Below are 17,032 nucleotides of genomic sequence, written 5' to 3' on the forward strand. Positions count from 1 at the left end.
GTGGAAGATGTCCCTCCCCATGGAAGGGGTTTGGAAGGAGATGATCTTTAAGGTCCCTTCCAGCCCAAACCATTCTGTGATTCTAAGATTAAAACCTGATGGAGTCAGTTGGAATAGACCAGATTTTGTGATTTGTTTCCTGCTCTGTCTTAATCATCAGCTACTGACTGTCTATTTTCTGCACTGCTGGTTTGTCCTATTTGCCAAAACTTCATTTTCTTTTGTTGGGTATCATTCTGGTCTTCTGCAGAGCTGGCTCCCCATGTGTGTTCTTCTGGTTTCCTGCATAGGGGAAGGCATGGGACACAGTGGGATTTGGCACCTGGGGGTGCTGGTGACATAAGAAGTTGTGTTCACATGAGCAGATGCTGGGAACAAACAGGAGCAGGCCCATAGAACAAAGCCCTGGTTACTGCAGATCTGGCAGCCACCCTGCACACATTTTAAGGACAATTTACTTTGTCCCAGCTCTAGGCCAGGAGGTCCCACCTACCTCTGCATGGTAGAGCTCCTTTCTGGATGTGAACCTTCCCAGGCTGCTCCAAAGGGAGCTGCCAGCATGGTGTGGATAATCTGTGTGCATCCCTTTGCTGTGTGCCCATCTCCTGCCACATCTCCCCACATGGAGTGCAGTGCTCTTGCCACTCCCTACATTTGGGTTCAAGATTAACTTTTGTTTTCCCCCTTGCACTTGTTAAGATTAAAACCTTTTTCAATAGATAGGAAATCAAACCAAAGCACCTGGGACTGCAATGCAGTCACATTGTTCTGGGACACAGGGCTGCAGGCAGAGGGAGAGGGATGCCTGCAGATTTATTTCCTGAGCATGGGGACTCAGAGAAAAGTGGTCTGTCACATATTAAATATATCTGATTTCTGTAGGTTTTCACATGCAACCCACATACCCTCAGCCTCTGAGATCTTTGCAAAAGATAATTCAGCTGTATTTACTTACAGTTCATTTGCAGTTCTTTTCACTACTGAATTATGAAATTATTCCTCTTAATACTGCCAGGAGAGTTAATAATATCCAAAATCTCAGTTTAAAAATTAAATAAGGGTATCATCATTTTTTTACTCATATAAATATTCATATGTAGTACATATTACTGCTGGATTTTTCCAGAACTGAATACTTAGAGGTGTAAGCTTCATTCTTATTTTATTACAATGCAAAAATTACAAATGCCTAAGGCAAATTTGTACAATTATGCCCCCAGACATTATTTCTGATGGTGATGGAATAATATCTTCAAACATACATTAGTATTATGATTTTGAACTGTATCAATATGTTCTTTTTTTATCTTTTGATTTTTCTTTACTGTTTGTCCACTTTGCCTTCTGAGTCCCTTCTGAAGCTCTTTGGTGCTGGCAGCAAAAGACTTCGCAAGTTATCTACAAATGTTTTCATTTAATTTCCTCACTCTCTTCATTTTATAGTCTTTTTCATTAATTGCTGAAGTCTCTGTTTGGTTCCTCTTCACCCAAGTAGCCCCATTTTCTTCTCCAGATTGAGGGAGAAAAGGCAAAAAACTGCTGCTGCCATAGATCACAAAGTTTGAGCCGAGCTCCTACCTCCCATTTTCTCCAGAAATGCATCACTCTGGGGATGTTTCTTTTCTGTTGTTGTTTATTAATTTCACTCTGAATCGAAATGCTCAGCTGTGAATTTGGGGAGTTGAAAAATAACCATGAAGTGAGCACTTTGAAGTGCTCAGCCAAAACCCGCGGGTTTTGTCAATCAGAATGTTTCCCTGTTGCTAAGGAACACTAATTAGGCTTTCAGGGCCAAATTGAACCTGCGGACCAGGAACACATTTAGCACACATTTTCAGTGAAAAAGAGCCAATTCCTACCATTGAGAGCTTTCTGTTCTACCACCGGTCCTGGGGGGTTTCATCCCAGAAATGAAGTGTTGAATGAAATGAGATGCAGTCACATCATGATGCATTTCCTCTCTTGACTTGTCCCAAGGACCTCCGTAGCTTATGGAGCTGCCCAGTAATTTCCAGTTAGCTGTGAGGAATGTTTGCAGATTCATCTCTTCTGCCTCAGGGCGTTGACATTTTACGGGCAAAGATTAAGCAATAAAATTGGCCATTTTAAATGACGTTATACAAACACACAGATGCAATTTCTTAGTAGCAAGAGGTCAAACAAGACACAACAAGGTATCCCACTTTTAGAAACAAAGTCAGCTGCTGTCTCCAGTTGATCAATTGACCAGAGTAGATCAATGAACTGTTCCTATTGACACAAAGTGAAGCCCCTCAGCTATGATATCTTATGACCCAACACTGTCTTTCCCTCTCTGCCAGGCATGTTAAAAAAATCAAAATTATTCCCTTATCATCTTCTTGTTTACCACTTAAAAACGAATGGTGCAATGTGCATTTGTGTATTCTTGGTGCTTCAGGAAACAAAACCAAGAGGTTATTCTGACCTAGAAACTTGGTGGAGGGGAAAAAAACGGGCAAATAAAGGGATAAATAATAGTTCTCTGTGGCCACATATGGAAATTGTGAAAGGAATCCAAGATTATTGCCAACATCTTTGAACAATATAAACAAGAAAACAACTCACCTCCTTCCATCATGGTCAAGTAAATCACATTATGGACACTTCAGTGCCACAGAAAACAAATCAGAGATTTAACCATCATTGTGTTGAGTGAGAGAGAGGTGGTATTTGATAGGAGGCCTTCTAAATATTTTAGGTAACCAAATACCTCTTTCACTTTTGATGTGGGTGACCATGCTGAGGTGTGCTCACATATTTGGCACTTGCAAACTCTGGATGTGGCTGAGAGGAAGATCTGGAAAGCTGCCTTTGAGGTGGGGACACTCACAAGCACAAGTCACTTGGAAATATCAGCAGGGCTGCCTGGATGAAAAGTTCATTTATTGCCCTTTGCTTCTCTTGCAAGCTGATGGCTATGAGGAAACCGTGGTTGCAAGTGTCAGGTTGGCCTGTGACAAAGCAATTCCCTCCTAGATAATTTTTGGCAGAACAGCCTGACCTTCAAGAAGCCATGACTAAGGGTGGCCCTTTATCTTCTTGTCACCCATTGCAGCACACAGTCCACGGTTGAGTCATATAATGGAGTGGTAAAATGGAGTCCAGAGATTTGCTCCTGGAAATTGCTCTCATGTCATAACAACCCCCAGCACCTAGGAAATCTCCAAGTGAGCTTGCTTAAAGGTGGTGCTCACATCAATACTAATGTGGAGTAATTTAAAAGATGATTTAATGGTAAAAGTATGTCCAGGGCTCAGATTAGGTTTGAACACAGCTCTAAGAATTGACAGAACTCCAGAGTGAGGGAGTGAAAAAGCTTGTTCCCTCCCTGCCAGGAATTTGTGAAGGACTGTAGGAAGTGAAAAGAGGGAGCCAAACATGTGATGACTTTTGTAGTGAGACTTGTGGGGATGGTGAGGCAGAGTCTGAGAGCACCAAGTAGAGGGAAAGAGACAGACGGAGAAAGATGAGGTAATCTCCATTCAGAGGCTGATAAATGTTTGGAGAGGTACATATTGTCCATGGGCAGCCAGAGCAACTGTGATTTTGGCCAACCAATGCTTGCTGAAACCCAATTTAACCAAAAAGCCTGAAACAGAGAGTATGATCCTTTAAAGTAAAGGTATCTTAGTGACAGCTAGTGACCTTGCATGTGACTGTATATTTATCCCCACGTGGTTTTTATTCAAAATGCTCTTCCATAAGGTCAGATGAAACAGAGCATTTTTGTTGTAGCGTGTTTGACTCCTAAATTGACTTTCTTTTCAAAGCAGGTATGTGGAAATAATGAGTGTTGTCATCAACATGGAGGAAGTAGCCAGAAAAACATCCTTCAGCTCCCAGCTGGCTGAGTGGTAAAGGCAGAAAGCAGCAACTCAACCAGGGGTGAGTAGAGTTGCTACAAAACAGTTTTCAAAACAAACAAGCAAACAAAATAAAGAAAAAAGAGCTTAAAAAAATCCCGCATTTCAGAATGCAAGAATTTCTTTATTTTGTTGAAAATCCTTTTAGCCGCCTTTCTGTGAGGAAGACCTATGCCAGACCACAAATGGAAAGCATCTGGATTCAGGCATTGCAACTTGATCACAGCCAAACACATCTAATTCTAGAGAATTCCATGTTTGCATCTTAGGTTTGCTTTCATTTGGAAACTATTTACAGAGTTCCTTCCAGGGAAAATAAAGGTTCAAGTGCACACCCAGATATAATTTTTTAATCTCTTTGAAGATTCTGCTGCATGCACTCCCTTTCTAAAGGCCCAGAATCTGAGGTCAGTCATGAAACCTCCACATGAAAATACTCAGACCCTCAAACTCGAGTTGTTGCAAGTTCTTCTTTCCAACTTCTTGATTTCCTGACTCTTCCCTAGGAGCTGGATGTTTGATTTTACTTAATATCAATTGCATGATTCATTGTAATTCAGAATATTTTACCTATGGCTGTGCTACAAAATATAATTGAATATTCAGATGTTGTGAAAGCATTGCAACATGTTCAGTATCATTCCAAAATCCTATTTTACTGCTTAGGTTCTGTTGCAAAAGGTACAGGGGTTTGTCCATGAAACTCATGATATATACAATTTTCTATTATTATTGCCATAATATCAAATTGTGCAATATGTATTGATGTTGCAATACTTAGTGTTCTCCAAAGTACTTTATACATTTTTATAAATATATAAATGAATATGTATGAGTGTGTGTATATATATAGATATAGATATAGATAACATGAATAAATAGACTAATGTACACATGAACATATAGAAGAAGAACAAGATTAATCAGCCTAGAAAAATCAGGTAGAAACAGAAGAAAAAAAGGAACTGGAGGATTGTTGCTTGTGCCTGTCTGCTCGCTTTGCCCAGGTACAGGCTTACACATCAGTGCTACAGCTTTGCCTTATATAAACGATAGTAATAACACTTCTCTGCTAGGGGCAGTGTGAGTCAGCAGTGTTTGTAAAAACCTTTTCTATCTTTAGCTGAGAGGCACTTCAGAAGTGCAATGAATTGGTGTTTTTCTCAGTGATACTAGATTAAATGCTTTTTGATTAAGAATTCCACAGTTCCTGAGGAAGTTGCTGAATTAAAATGACCTCAAAAAACCATGACCAAGTAATTTGCTTTCTAATCTCTAGGTTTGCTACCTGATAGTCAGGGTTTAGTGGAAGGATTGCACTAGCCAAAGACAACTATGTGACATTTTACAGCTTTATGGGGTGGGGGCCCTTAGCATTGTGGGCTTGATGCTGGTTCTCACTGGATATTTCAGAGCGCAAAAACAAACTCATCCTGTGATCTGTAATGTTATCAGCAGTAACTAACTCTGTACACAGTTCTCTCAGAGCAAATGAAAACAAGGATACTTGTTTTGTTTTCATCAAAAGAGATTTAAAAGTATACTTTAGATTATAGGGTGTTAAAAATTCAATTGGTGCTGACCTAGCTGTCGTGTAGCAACTCATTAAATTCTGGTGTCACAGCTGTGCTGCAGAGCCCTAAAAATACATCTGTGCTTCTCAGCCAAGTCAGGCTTTCATTCAGATATTCCTTAAAAAATCCCTTCACTTGATAGCATTCTGCTCTCAGTCAACCCAAACTGTCAAGAGCACTGCCTTGAGTCCCAGGAGAAGCTCTCACAAGGTCTGGCCACTTGCCCTCTTTGCCATGAAGAGTGGTCCAAAGTAACTGGGATGGATCTGGATATTGTTGCGCAGGGTCAGAAATAACAGAGCAGCTGATTGTGCTGAAGCCAAAAGGGACTGTGGGATGTGCTGCTGAAAGTGAGGTGTGCACAGCCCCCACAAGGACACAGAACTCAGGTGGGACTTTGCTCTTGTGCCCAAGCAAATCCACTTGCTAATTGCCTTACAAATATAATCTTGTATGTTTTACTGCCGGTGATGGTTATAGACAGTTTTTAATGATTTTCCCAAATTCTGTGTGCATCTGGAGTTCTGTAACAGTGATGACTATTAAGACAACATTTGTATGTAAGGTGTTTTGGCTCACTATGTTCTTATACAAACAATCAGAATGTTCGTGTAGTCCTAAATTCTGTCCTAAAAGCACGTAGTAGATAGGAGATTATGACAGACGCCAGAAGCGCAGAAGCACAAAAGGTTTGATCCAATATAAAGGGAGTTTCAGTGTGGGAAACTGGAATAGGTAAAATTCAATCGCTGGATGCAGGCTATAGGGATAGTCTTATTCCCAATTAGAGCTCCCTTTTCCTGGCTTAATCTGTTTCACTTGCAAAATTCTATAAACTAAACCAGAAAAAAAACTCCAAGAAAGCAAAACTCCCAGCTCTTATTTTGAATGGAATATCTGTAAGGGCAGTCCAGTCCCTGTGAACCCAGTGGTAAAATTATGCTAGCATGTTTTCCCATGCAGATCACCTTAATAAATGCCTTCACCAAGTATGTATACCATGTTCTTTCCTGTATAATAATGGTAGAGGAATACCTGTGAGTATGCACTGATCTCAGATGACTTAATAATGGCATCCTGAGAGAGTTCTGTTTTTCTTGGATTGGGTTTTTCACAGCATTTATTGTAAGGAAAATCTGTTTACAATAATCAAGAGGCTTTACCCTTGAAGCCAATTGGCCTAAGAGTAGCTTTATTTCTAGGTGGAAGATGGACCTTTTTCATAATAAATAGACACTAGGAAAGCTTAGAATATTTGAAAAGTGACATTTGATTCCATGACAGGACCAGATCAGAAGTGTTGCTGTCCATCCCAGTGCAAAGCTCTGTTTTGTGGGTGAGAGAAAGCAGGATAGAGAGGACAAGGCTGATTGCCTCCCAAACTCTTCTGTGGGGCTTCATAGGAACTGCAGGATGGGAAAAGGGATTGACTTATCTGTTCTTCCTCATGAAGAGTTCTCCATTTAAAACACAAGGATTGAGAAATTCAAAATGCAGATTTCAAATCAGCAAGATCTTGTAGTTGGTGACCCATACTTCTTCCAGTCAGTTTGGTTCTTCTGCAGCGGCTGTTGTGTCCCAAGGTATTTTTTTAAACAATGAATCAGAAGCAGTACAAACAAGCTTTGTGCAGGCACACAGTCAGTTGTCAGAATAGCAGTGCAGAATTCATGTCGCTATCCTCCTCACTGCATTTCAGGTATTGGGAATAGCTCAGGAACAAGTGACACTCTGGATTACTGTTGGAGGAGAGACAGAACAGGCAGCCTCTCCTGGTACCCTTTTGTTCTCTCATCTTCTTCCACTGCTCTGAGTCACTTTGCAGTCAGGCTTTGCTGAGCCTGAGCAGTGGGGATGTTAAAGGCAGGGATTCAATTCCAAAGGCTCTCTCACCTGGTATCAGCACTGTGGGTTATTATGTCCCAGCTGCTGTCACAAGCAGATTGCAACTGTGTGGGACATGTCTGGGGGTGTCAGCTGAGCCTCTGGCAGAGAAGCCACCCCTTTGTGTGCTGCTGGTAGCAATCTCAACAGAGAAGGCAGAGAATGCACAGGCAGAGAGGAGAAGCAAAACTGTGGGACAGTTTTAAGACAAAATAGATGGATAGCATGAAGACACAGTTTCTGCTGCTTACCCTGTGTTGTGGATTTATGAATTTATGACATTTACTCTCTAAGGCCAGCTGTATGGCTTCTTTTACAAGCTAAGCCAGTGTCAAGCACCCGCAATAGATCCAGACATTTCTAGAGATCTGTGGAGACAGGCTGGGTGTAACTTTATCCCATTCAGTTCTTCACAAACACCTGAGGCTGCTTTGGACACTGTAGGGCAAAGCAGGGTATTTCAAAAGAAGGAAATTAAATCTGCACCTTATCTCTGATTCCTGTATTCCCTACAGTTTACAGTTGTCTGATATGGAAGCCCTCTATCCAGACTTACCCCATTTAAGAAATATGGGGCAAGGCCATTCCATATTCTGTCATACTCTTTAATCACAGAATCATGGATTGGTTGGGATTGGAAGGCACCTTAAAGATTATCCAGTTCCCACCCCCTGCCATGGGGAGGGGCACTTTCCACTATCCCAGGTTGCTCCATGCCCTGTCCAGCCTGGTCTTGGACACTTCCAGGAATCCAAGGGCAGCCACAGCTTCTCTGGACAACCACAGTCTCTCAGGGAAGAATTTCTTCCTCATATCCAATCTCAACCTCCTCTCTGTCAGTGTGAAGCCATTGCCCCTTGTCCTGTCACTCCAGGCCCTTGTCAAGAGTCTCTCTCCATCTTTCCTCTGGGTTCCCTTCAAGTACTGGAAGGCCACAAGGAGGTCACCCTGGAGCCTTCTCTTCTCCAGGCTGAACAACCCCAATTCTCTCAGCCTTTCCTCCCAGCAGAGCTGCTCCATCCCTCTGATCCCCTTGATGGTCTCCTGTGGACTCACTCCAACAGTTCCATGTCCTTCCTCACATACATCAGCCACATTTGCTCACAGGTTTGGGCCCTCAGCATTTCATTTTTGCAGGAATATCTGGTATAAGTTCCAAACAATTGAAGGACATCCATGACTCCATTCTGGAATGATTGCAGAATCACGAGACAATGCACAGTTTTTGGAGAGTGCCCTGTTTTCTTTCAGTCTGCCTCTTCCCTGTTAGACAAAACACTTGGTGAATCTCAATTTTGCTGCCTGCTCCACCCAGGAGACACTGTAGCACAGAGTGAGCTCCCCCACGGGCTGGAGATGAATGTTAAAAATTTATTGTCCAATCTGTAGGCTGATGTGACTGTGTGTAATCCTAGGGAGTTGGGACATGTCCCTGTGTCACTGCACATCTTCTTTAGATATAGCTCTGAAGGCAGGCTGGAATCACTTGCTATTTTTATCACAGTTATTAGAAAGACAGGGGATGTAATAGAGCTTAGGAAGACAACAGGGGCTCCTGTGAAATTCAGGGTGTTGTAGAAGCCTGGTTTGCAACCTTGCTGAGAGAAAATGCATTCCTAAAACCTCATGAGAGGTCTCTGCTTTTGACAGATTCCCTTTTCTTTTCCACAGTGCTGAGAGAAACTTTCATAACAAAACTTAAAGCCAAAAGAAATAAGTCACTGTGGACATCTTTGCAATTTCAAGGATCAAGTCATCCTGCTGAAGTGATGTCCACACGTGTTTTGTAACTTCACCTGTTCAGCTCAGGGCCCATTTTTACTTTTCAGTGGCAGTTTCAAGTGGATGTAACTAATAAAGGAAATAAGGATTCTGTTCTAAATTTTATTGCTGAAATATGCCAATGCATTCTACCAGTCAAGTCCAGCCCTTCACAGTGTTACAATGGAAGGTTACTTAGGACAATGAGGTACAGGTGCATAAAACTTCTTGTGAAAAAGCTTAAAATGAAAATATATTCTCTGAGTTCAGTAGGAGTGAATTACACTTCACTCCTCACTTAAATGAAAAACGACAGTGTACAGAAAAAGCAACAGCAAGAGATTGTTCATTATACAAATTCTGTGAGCAAAAACTGACAAAAGCCAGAATTAGGATGTCCTGTACAACCTCAGTTTAGACCCCTGAGGAATTAGAGCTCTGCCCTCCACCCTGTCTCATTCAGCTCTCGATGTGTGTGGGTCATGCCTGGATGAAGCTTTGCTGGCAAGCTCCAGTATGCTCCAAATGTTTTCCAGTATTTTTAACCAGGGAGTTCCTACCTCTGCTAGCTGGATCCTGTACTAGATTCCCCAGCTAGCTCCCCAGCCTTGTTTCTTACCAAATCTTTACCCAGCTACTCAATCCTTCTGTGAGAAATTACTGACTCCTTCCAAAGTGTGTGGATCTCAGTCTCTTCCAGCTCTGTGTTGCCATCTTTGCCTCCAAAATATTTTGATTTGCATCACATTTCTCACCAGAATGTGATTTGTAAATGGTTTTTGGAGAGGTGTGTAAGGCTGGTACCTGTGTGCACGCTGGAAATCCCATGGATGGAAGTTTCAGTGCAACCACTGTCGGGTCACTGTGCTGGCTAGTGATAAAGACAGAGGAGCCCCCTGAAATCATTGATCCACTCTATAATAATGGTGATTGAGTGAATTGATGGCAAAAAACTTTGTTAGTTTATTTTTCATAGTCTCTTGAAGGGAATCAATATGATTCAAACAACAGAAAGTTGGTTTTTGTTGGTTTTTTTTTTTCCCATGCCTCTTTTGACCTTCAAAACATGGGATTTGGGTCTCTTTGCTCTTTGGCTGTGTCCTTTTCTTTCTTACTTGGGCATGCATTTGCAATAGGATGACACTGGTGCCTTCTTCCATCATAAAGAAACTTTATTTTTGGTGTCCCTTTATCCTGAAGAAACTGAAGTGCAGCCTGTGGAACAGCTGGCAGGCAAACACACCACATAAATGGATGGCTTGGATTCCTTTGATGGCATTGGGGTTTAAGGGTGCTGTGTTGTCCTTGCCTTCCCTTCTGCTGTTGTTGTGTGTGCTGAGCACAAGTGTATCAGATGGCTGCAGGGTAGAAACTAGACAGAAAGGAGGTTTATTCCATTCCTCTAATTAGGAAGTACACTTTGGAAAGGTAGGCTCTGTCTATCTTGACTTTGGAAAGTGTTCTTCCCGAGTTGTACAAGATCGCCACATTTGAAACTACAGCCATGCACCCCTGCCCTAGTGATCATGGGGAGGTGATTGTGCTGGCTAATGGTGATTAAAGAGATAAAGAGCTGCTGTTTCCTCAGTCTGTGGAATCACAAGAACAACAGTGAGAGCAGCTGGCTGCAAACCAACAGCCTGGCATGACACAAGGCCGGAGGTGTGAAGGCTGTGGGATGTTCTCTGCACACATAAGAACACAGCCTGAGAGCTGGGCTTGGAAATAATTGATTTATTTCCTCTTATTGCAAACAATTAATTTTGTCTTCTTTAACTTCTCTCACTTAGGAGTTTTTTTGTTTTACTGTCTTACAATCTCTAAACAGAGTTCATCTGGCAGCAAGAAAAATCTTGCTTGTTCTCAGTTAGCTGTGCTGCAGACCCAATGATTTCCCCCTGAAAGGCAGTCAGTGCTGTGGTCCCATGTCCTGTCATTTCATTGTTTTCACAAAACCCTGCTACCCAAGAATTAATGACCCTCTATGAAGTGTTAGGACAAATCACAGAACCACAGAATTTTTTGGGTTGGAAGGGACCTCTGGAGATCACCCAGCCCAGCCCCCTGCCTAGGCAGGGTCACCTGGAGCAGGTGACACAGGAGGGGTCACCTGGAGCAGGTTTGAATGTCTCCCAAGAGGGAGACTCCAGGCACTCCCTGGGCAGCTGTTCCAGGGCTCTGCCACACTCAGTGTAAGAAGTTCTTCCTCATGTTGAGGTGGAATTTCTCATATTTTAGTTTATGGCCATATGCATAACACATAAACCTAAACTTATAATTCAAAGCAAATTATGCTGTGATACCATCAACTGTTTTAATGATGGGGGTTTGCCCTTCTAGTTTGCAAAATCCGTTAAACTTCAGTATGTGCAAAACCTGTGGCTCCTCAGTTCCCAGACTGATCTTCCTCGAGACTCTGCTTTTCTCCACAAATCAAAGGGAAGCCTGAGAAGTGGCAGAATAAGTTTCCTCTGAAAACTGATGATGGTACTCGAGTCTCTGTGCCCTTTCAATTGTAAGTGCCTCTGCAGAGAGTGTCCAAAGAGATACCAAATAATACCAGCTGTGTAGTACTTCTACTCAGGATATACAATGTCTCAGTGAGGGTGGGGTGAAGTGAAACTAATTCACAGATGTCACCAAATGAGCAGGTTACATCACATTTCCATAGGACTGTGTGGGTTGTTTGTTTTGGGTGAATTGTCCAGTAAACTTTGGCCCTGGCTGATTTTTATCCAGGCTTGAATTTCCATAAATATGTCAGTCACACAGATGAGTTTGAATGTTTGTTATCTAGAGAATATTGTAAATGCACTCAGTACAAATGCACTGGTATGATTCACAGATAGTCTGTGGGTTTGCCCCTTTTAGTCTTTATCCTGGAGGACAGAGAGAGAAGGGATCCAGATTGTTCCTATAGGATTGAGCCTTTAGTAAAAACTGGTCAGCAGAGATTAGGCTTTGGGGAGCCTGGGCAGTATGTCAGTCTGTAGGGCAGCCTGTCAAACTTGGGGTAACTTAGACAGACTCCCTGGCCCTGACTTGTCCCAGTCCCCCATAAATCATGGCTGGGGCTTTTCCAGTCTCCTAGGCAGCACTGAATTCAGGTGTTACAAGGGCTGAAAGAGGCAACATAGAGTGCTTAGGACTGGCCAGCAGTAGAGGCGGCAAGTTGTGCATGATCTGAGCTCTGGTCTGGAGGGTTGTGGGGAGGTGAAGGTGAAGGTGCCTTCATCTCATCCTTCCACTCATCACTTCTGTGGGCATTAATGGTTGTAAATCATGCCCTGCACTGACAGTGTGAAGGGGCTGTGTACTGATCTCATCAAGACATACAAGTGTCTCAAGGGTGGGTGTCAGGGGATGGTGTTGGATTCTTTTCAGTGGTGCCCTGAGACAGCATGAGGAGCAATGGCCATAAACTAAACATAAGAAATTCCACTTCAGTGTGAGGAAGAATTTCTGTACACTGAGTGTGGCAGAGCCCTGGAACAGCTGCCCAGGGAGTGCCTGGAGTCTCCCTCTCTGGAGAGATTCCAGACCCACCTGGACACACTCCTGTGTCACCTGCTCCAGGTGACCCTGCCTGGGCAGGGGGCATTGGACAGGAGCAGCTCCAGAGGTCCCTCCTAGTCCAAGCCATTCTGTGATTTTGTGGTGCAGTTGCCAAAGCAGGGTGAAGAAAACCCCAGAGCAAAGGCACCAACAATGCAACAGAAATACAGTCAAAATCTGATTTTTCACACCTGAAGCCAGCTCCAGCTATCAGGCAGCAGCAGATACAGCACATGCCACAACCTCACAAACCAAGCCATTCCTGACCCATCTGTCAGTTAGTGGTGCTCCATCAGACACAGCAGAAGGAGCCCTTCCATATGGAGTGTGCCATCACCTTAACCAGAGCTCATGTCTCCTGATCCTCATTTTGTGCTTTCCCTGAAAAGCCTGGGCAAAAGGCAGGATTATGTATCTATTGAACACATTCCCTCTAAAGAAAATATCTTGATCTCAGGCTGTATTTCTGAAACTTTGGAGGATAATTGGGTAAATCTTGGCCGTGAATGGTTAAACATTTGAAAGCAGCTAAGAAAATCTGCTGCTTTCCATTCTTTCTCTTCATAGTCCCAAGCAATTGCCAGGGTGACCACGCAGACAGACAACACAATGGCTTCCCTTGCCATGTGATGTTTTCCAGCCCTTCCTCATGGGCAGGGGATTTCAGGCAGTGGCTGTGTGGCTCTAAAGCATCTCAGTACTACAAAGCAGCAGTTTGTACAAAAAATGTAAATTCAAACCCAGTGTAATGAGATCTTGTCCTCTTGCAATGTCCTGCTGGCTTCAGAGGACAGATGCTGTTTCACCTTGCTTGAGGAGCAGGCAAGAGACTAGCAGAGTAGGTTTTGAAGATTTGTAATTTATAGCCTAAGAAAATAAAATAGTAATTGCATAGGAACTGCTAAACTCTTTTTAAAAATCTCCTCATTAAACAAAAATATATATTTATTGTTATAAAAAGAAATATTTCCTTTGAAGATGGTAGGAGAGTGAGAGAGAATAATTCTAAATTAATATTGTATTTGATTTGTATTCTTTTATACATACCATCTTTTCAGATATGGAGTGCACCTTGTTTCCCGATTACTACTTTCTCTTTCCTCTGACAGTTTGTTTTTAAAAGGGGAAGGACAGCTGAATGATCTCCCAACATTTCCTTGCTCTGCTTTAATAGATATTATTTACCTTTGCTTCCCCTATTCTTTCAAGGTGTGTATGGAATAAACTGTCACTTCTTGCACTTGAGAAATATCTGCACAAGACAGGGATTAGGCCCTAATCCAGGCTTTATTTAAGACAGAGTGAAACTTCAGCAGAATTTGTATCAGGTCCTAAACATCCCTTGCACAAAGCTTCTCCACAGCTAGGAAAGCACTAATTTAAAGTGTGCCTCTGAGACTTTAAAATCTTCCTTTTCCTTTCCCTCTATGTGTGCATGGTGGGGGACATAGGGCTCAAGGTGAAGAGTCAAGGAGGGCAGGGTGCCAGAGACTGGTGAGGGTAAAGAGGGGCAATGATGTCAAGGGACTGTGGGGAACCCTGGGGTCAAGGCAGATGAGGAGAAGAGGTAACCCCAGGCAGGAGAGATGTGGGTAAAGCAGGGCAAGGGTGGTGGAGGGCAAGCTCAGCCTCTCAGAGAAATTATTTATCTGTCCATTTGCCTCAGTTTACCCATTTGAATCCAGGGCATAATGGCTTTGTGAAGTTTAAATGATGCTTGTTTTTAAAGCACCTGAAGCAAAGGGGGGATTAAGTAATAAAAAAAAAATGTTTAGAAAGATAAATAAAATTCCACAGCGTTTTCATAAGTCTGAGGAGCAACAAAAAAGGTTTTACTAAACACAAGCTTAATGCCAACCTTGAAAATGTCCTTTTACTCTTTGTTTGGGATCTCATAACAAACCCTCTAGGTTCATAATTTCAAGGAAATTACATAATGAATGAGGATCTTACCCTTACTCTAATCATGCTTCATGGTACGTAAATCAAGTAGATTACCTATTAGGCTCATGTCTCCCCAGAACAGCAGATGCAGCCTCACTCTAAATGCCTTGTCAGACACATCCTTTTGGGCCAGAACATCGTGTCCTCAGTCAGAGCCTGAGCCTATAAAAACCCCACTGCAAATGGGGAGTGCAGCATCGAGAAACATTGAGCCATGCTCATCCTGTAAACCCAGGCATTGCTGCAGGACCCTTCAGACATGGAGTGATTTGATTCAGCAGCAGGAGACTGTGCTGCAAGGAAGCCTGAGAGCACAAGAAGAGGGGTGATTGCTTCAGACCTCACCTGCAACCTCTCACTAAATCAAGTGCAGTGTGGTTTGCTCTAGTGGAAGCACAGGGAATTGAGTTTGTCTCCATGATTTCTCTGGTTTGGTCATACCCACACCCTTTGGCATTGCTGCAGGTTTCACCCAAAGCTGAGCCAGATTCATCACAGAACATTCCTACAAATGTTTATTCCCAAATTTACAGCATTTCTGTCAAGGGCAAACCCTCCTGTGGATGCACCTTGGGCAGCTCCCTCCTGCTCCTCCCAAGTGGTGGCACTGGACTCCAGGTCACCTAGAACTGAAACAACACATGCTTTGGTGGCACTCACAGGCCAGCCCTTCCAGCTGCAGGTTTAAATGTGCTTGTGGCTGATGGTGTGGCTGAAGGTGATGCTCAGCCTGTTGTGTCACCTTGATAACTACAGCTGAAGCACATGATAAAGATACCACCCTGTGAGATGAGCTGGCAGGAGGAGGTGAAGGCCAGGAAACATCCCTAGAGTTGGTCCAATTTAGATGGCATAGGACGGAGAAGATCTGAGGTTAAAACACCCAGTGCTAGTTGTGGGCTTCTCTGGATTACAGTGAATGTCTGATCTTTCATTCCTCCACTCCCTCCCTCCCCTTGTCCAGTTTTTCAGTTTTGATACCTCTTTGGGACATTGCATGTGCTCAGGGGCTGAAAAACAAGCTCTCAAATCATTATTTCAGTGGGAATGGGCAGAATGTCCCAGTGCTTGAAAGCCCTTGTAAAATAATATTGACCATCTGCAGGGCTGCAGTGTTTTCTAAAGCCAGCTGCTTCTTCTCTATCTGGGATGTGGAGAATGAACCAATAGACTGCTTGAGGTTGTAGAAATGCAGTAGGTTGTAGTGGGAAGCACTTTAGAAAGATACCTGAGTGGTGCAGAAAGGATTCTGCTCAGATTGTCCAGAATCATGGAAGCATTCAGGTTGGAAAAGACCTCCAAGATCACCAAGTCCAACCTGTGACTGGTCCCCTGTCACCACCCGTCACCCAGCCCAGAGCACTGAGTGTCACCTCCAGTCTTTCCTTAAACACCTCCAGAGATTGTGATTCCACCACGTCCCTGGGCAGCCCTTTCCAATGCTTAACCACCATTTCCATGAAGAAATTCTTCCTGAGAGTGATGCTGAGCTTCCTTAGAGTCCATGAGCTCTGCCAACCTCAGGAGGCCTTTTCCCTGAGTATTCCAGCACCTGCATCCTGCCCTCTTCCACTGGGTACTTAAAGCAGAGCCATCCACACTAACACTGAGTGCTGCCAGCTCAGGTTTGTGGAGACAAAACTGCTCAATCTCAGCTCTTGGCACAGCTGTTTCTTCCCAAGAAACCAGTGCAGCTTCATCCATGAGAGCTGTGCTCTGCCATGTCCCAGAAAGTGCTTGGATTTAGGAGATCCGTGGCACAACAGGTGCCATGAGAGGCTGCCCACAGAAAAGGGAGAGGTGACTGTCCTGCTGTCTCTGCTGGCAGGAGTGGCACAGTCTCATTGCAAGGATGGGACCACATTGCCTTCTCTTAGTTCTGTTCTGTGGGAGAACAGGGGAACTTCAGTTTCAAATGCTGTTTTTCCAGCACGTTCTAATAGTGCTGAGATTGTTCCTAAATGATGGAGGGATGGGCTGAGGTACAGTGAAATAGGATTTGGTCCAGGCAGCTGTGGCATCACTAGCTGCATTAGTTTTCATGTCATCCAACTGCACTGTTTCAATAAATTAGAGCGTGTTTATGGCTGGATTGAGCACTGTGGTGCATAGTCCAACTAGAGATAATTCCACATGTATCTCCTGCCAAACAGGTAGCAAGCAAAGGCTATGAGTATCTACAGCCAGCTTGAGTATCTCTGTGTCCCCATTGTAATCTGTGAGCAAAGTAGCATGATTTATTTTATCCTAATGATATGGAGTCTGTTTGGCTCTTCTGAGTGTTCTCTGGGATTTTGCATCCATACATGCACATCCTTCCCCACACTGAGATGCTCCCCTTTTCTGTGGGGTTGTACAGAGAGGTGTGAAGCACGTAATTCTTCCCAATCCAAGGATCTCCTGCTAGAAAGAAATCCTTGGCTAGAAATA

The 17,032-nt window shown here is 43.3% G+C and overlaps 1 long non-coding RNA gene across 1 annotated transcript in view; it reads left to right on the forward strand.

Annotated features, from left to right (window-relative positions):
* The window catches only part of LOC119707920, a 118,750-nt gene extending 114,501 nt beyond the window's left edge, over nt 1-4,249 (forward strand). Inside the window, exon 4 of the long non-coding RNA XR_005258901.1 lies at nt 3,795-4,249. This is a non-coding gene — a long non-coding RNA (uncharacterized LOC119707920). The remainder of the gene's footprint in view (nt 1-3,794) is intronic.
* Nucleotides 4,250-17,032: the final 12,783 nt, after the last annotated feature.

Source organism: Motacilla alba, chromosome 1A, assembly GCF_015832195.1.
Source record: "Motacilla alba alba isolate MOTALB_02 chromosome 1A, Motacilla_alba_V1.0_pri, whole genome shotgun sequence".
Classification (NCBI taxonomy): domain Eukaryota; kingdom Metazoa; phylum Chordata; class Aves; order Passeriformes; family Motacillidae; genus Motacilla; species Motacilla alba.